The sequence below is a fragment of the Limulus polyphemus genome, unplaced genomic scaffold (genome assembly GCF_000517525.1).
Source record: "Limulus polyphemus unplaced genomic scaffold, Limulus_polyphemus-2.1.2 Scaffold1175, whole genome shotgun sequence".
Taxonomy (NCBI): domain Eukaryota; kingdom Metazoa; phylum Arthropoda; class Merostomata; order Xiphosura; family Limulidae; genus Limulus; species Limulus polyphemus.
The window spans coordinates 136,629-140,654 of NW_013666785.1; positions in this window are offsets into that span (position 1 = coordinate 136,629).

A 4,026-nucleotide genomic window follows, 5' to 3' on the forward strand; every position below is an offset into this window, starting at 1 on the left:
TCTTTCATTGTAGAAGAGAGGAAACAATAGTGTCGTCTTTTCATTGTAGAAGAGAAGAAACATTGGTGTCTTTCTTTCATTGTAGAAGAGAGGAAACAATAGTGTCGTCTTTTCATTGTAGAAGAGAAGAAACATTAGTGTCGTCCTTTCATTGTAGAGCAGAGGAAAGATTAGTGTCGTTCTTTCATTGTAAAAGAGAGAAAACTAATGTCGTCCTTTCATTGTAGAAGAGAGGAAGGAATAATTTCTTTCTTTATTGTAGAGAAGAGGAGACGTAAGTGACGTTCATTGATTGTAGAAGAGAGGGTACAATAGTGTCAGTCTTTCATTGTAGAAGAAAGGAAACAATAGTGTCGTCTTTCATTACAAATTCTTTCTGCATTTGTAGAGTGCGAATTTCATCTTTAAGCTAAAGGTATGTTAGGAACCATGTAGATACATTAATGCCAAAGGGGGTCTTTTCCTCGTCGTTTAAAAAACATAAGTATGTGTCAGTATTTTAAATGATTAGCTAAATATTTACTACAAACAAAATTATTTATGGTTCTGAATATTTTTATATATTTATTATATCTGGACCTGTAGCCTAAAATTTATGCCTTACTGGTGTGAAATCTCTATGCCCTAACTTTTTGAACATTTTATTATCATTGTTATAAAGGTGGAAAATAAATTGAACCATGACTTAAGATTATTATCTCATTAATCAAGATATTTATAAGGGCGTTAAGTCATAATTTTCTATCTTTGACAATGAAATGTTCTTTCTCCCGCTAAGGTTACTAAAAACATTGAAAAAAGTTAGAATTTGTAAGGGCATGTGAACTTGATAACGAGAAATCACATTTCCTGAATTTTGGTAAGTTTCATAAAATTTGGAGAAACTATAAAGCTTGACAAGAAGTTTGATATTTCATTGTAATGCTCACATGTCATTACAATTTATAATCTAAATTTCAAAAATTGATATAAATGTAAGGATAGATAATATCAGTCCTTCAAAACACAACAATGTAAACAAGATAGTAGGGATTGCATCACTACTATCTCGTTTGCATTGGCACAGAGTGCAGTAGAATGTGATTGGTTATATATATTGCTATATGTTAATTGTTGCCTTTGCTATGTAAGGATGATGCAAATGCCATCCCTACTATCTTGTTTGCATTGTTTTTGAAGGATTGATATTAGCCATCCCTACATTTACTTCCTTTTTTGAAAAGATTTATCTTTACTTGTTTGCTTGTTGTTGTTTTAATGCAGTGTTTCAATCGACATAGGAAGGTTGTACTTATTCTAAATACAATGAGGTTCCAACTGTAATATTTATTGTTTACCTATTATTGGCTGGTAATTCCTTTTTCACCGTGTATTTTAGCTTCTTAAAGAAACGCCATATTTCTGTAAAAAAAGTAACTTCAAGCGATAAGTATAGCATCGTTTACACTAGAATTATGATTTTTTAAATTACTACTAGTTATTAATAATATGTATTAGATATATTAGAAATCACGCCTTTTTCACATTACTTTGTCTCATAAATATTTATACATTTCCTCTTTTTTTCTGAACTCCATTTTTAGCTCAACGGTAGAAGACTAATCTGAAACGCCACTTTCCGTTTTGTCCTGAAATTTTTAAAAACGTGTTTAGAGAACGATGCATTGTTTCTAGTGTTCTTATCCATCTCATTGCTAAGATTTAGTTTGGGTAGATACGATTCTCAAGTGTTACTATTCACTTGAGTGTATTGGAATTTTTGTGATAATCGTGCACCTCATCGCTTGAGCGTATATTCTGCTACACGACTATAGAATGTTGCGCTTCAGAATGTGTAATTACATTTGGGAATTCAGACTCTAACGTTAGTTTGAAGATGAAAATAGGGTTTCTCTAAAAAACATGACCAATTTGATCTTAATAACTGATGCCTATAAAAGTCATGATTCAAAAATAATACAACCTCATAGATAATAACTTTTCACTAAAGTTAAAAATCATGGGTGTAAAACAATGAAACTAGAAATATATATATATATTTGTCACAATAAAAGTGGGCTGTCAAAACGTGGTAAAGCACATTTGTTGTAGATTCAGTACTTGTCGAATAATAAGACATTTTAATTCACTATTTATTATAACGCTTGGTCTTTGAGAACAGAGTAATATAAAACGCTTTATTTAGTTGTGAGCTAAACTGACTTATTTATATTGGTTTATTAAAGAACTAAAGCAAAGTGTGAAAGCTTCTAAAGACACAAGAGACTCAGCTGGGTAACGCGAGGAATCACTGAGATCCTGTATCTTATTGGATACACTTGGATGATGACGAAATATAATTACCAGTAATGTACTTTACCCTATCAGGCAGGTGGCAGCACTGCCTATGTAGTGGTGGCTTGGATTATTCATCGAAATGGTGTTTTAAATATATTCTCAATAGGTCATTAGAACTGTTCTTGTATAAAAATACCTATGTAATGACTGAGTAATAAATTCTGGGAATGTCTGTAAATATCCTAGCAAAAAGTTTTAATTTCTTCTGCTTCTTTTTTATTACATGATAACTCAAAAACTAAAACAATGGTGTCAACCAATTTCACTGAGGTGGCATAGTTCCAAACGGTTTGGTTCGTTTTGAACAACACGAGAGCTATCTGCGCTATCCACCTCTAACTTAGCAGTGAAAGACTAGATGGAAGGCAGATAGTCATCACCACCCACCGCCAACTCTTGGGCTACTCTTTTACCAACGAATAGTGGAATTGACCGTGATGCCCTCACGACTGAAAGGGCGAGCATGTTTGGTGGGATGATGATTTGGATGACATGATTTATTATCTGTATCAAAGAATTAGTATGCCTGTTGTATTTCAAACGTCATGGTTAAATTCGTATATTACAAGCATATCAATATCGAATTCAAATGCTGTATCTATGAAAGTTGTCTTACTTACAGTAATGCGTTTAAGATATGTTAGGGCTCATTTCTGTTTTAAAATATTTCATTCCTGGAAATTTGTAAAAGACATCATTTCTTACAGTCGTATTGTGTTCATATTTTTAGAATCGGTTTATGCGTTGGCATTAATAAAATGATTGAGGAAGTTTTATACGTCACACATAAATCTAAACATTGAACTACAAATTTTACCGTTTAATACTTTTTGGCATGAAACAAACATTTGAAACAGTAATTTATTGTGTCTATTCAGCTGAAACGGTATTTTTTCAGCGACAGGTAGAACTTACAACATTCAATCATTTCCTGTAACAGAGGGATTTACTGAAAGATTAGATTGGTGTGGCAACTTGCAAGCAAATCTAAATAAAATTATCACAGACGGTGAAAGGTTTACCTTAAATGTAGTTGAATTAACAGTATTTTTGTGAATGTTAGATTTATTATGGAAATTATTTCATAAGGCTATCATGTATAAATGTTTGTTTGAAGTTAAGCACAAATCTACATAATGGGCTATCTGTGCTCTGCCCACCACGGGTATCGAAACCCAGTTTCTAGCCTTGTAAGTCCGCAGACATACCGCTGCACCACTGGGAGGCCTATCACGTATAAATTGAGATTAATTTCCACAGCTGAAAGTGCAAAACATGTTTGGCGCTTCGTTTCAAACCCGAGATCGCCGGTTTGATACGATAACCTCTTGGACCATGAGGTTTAAGATCTACCAGATATAGATATATTTATATATTTATCATTAATGATAAATCTAAAATATGCTACTTGATTTCTTAAAATTGAAATGTTTCGTAAATCGCTTTAAATGAAGGTTTATTCTTTCTTCTATTAAATCAGAACTGTGAGGTTCTCTTTTACAAATACTAAGAAATAATACACCATTGATTCGGCGGTACAGGCTTATATCGCTAAAGATCGGAGTTCGACACCTGAGATTGGCACACCGCATATAGTTTATTGTGTAGGCTTTACACTTAGTATAAACAAACAAACTAAGAAATGAAAACGAAATATGTTAAAGATCATAACGTTTATAAAAAAAAGCA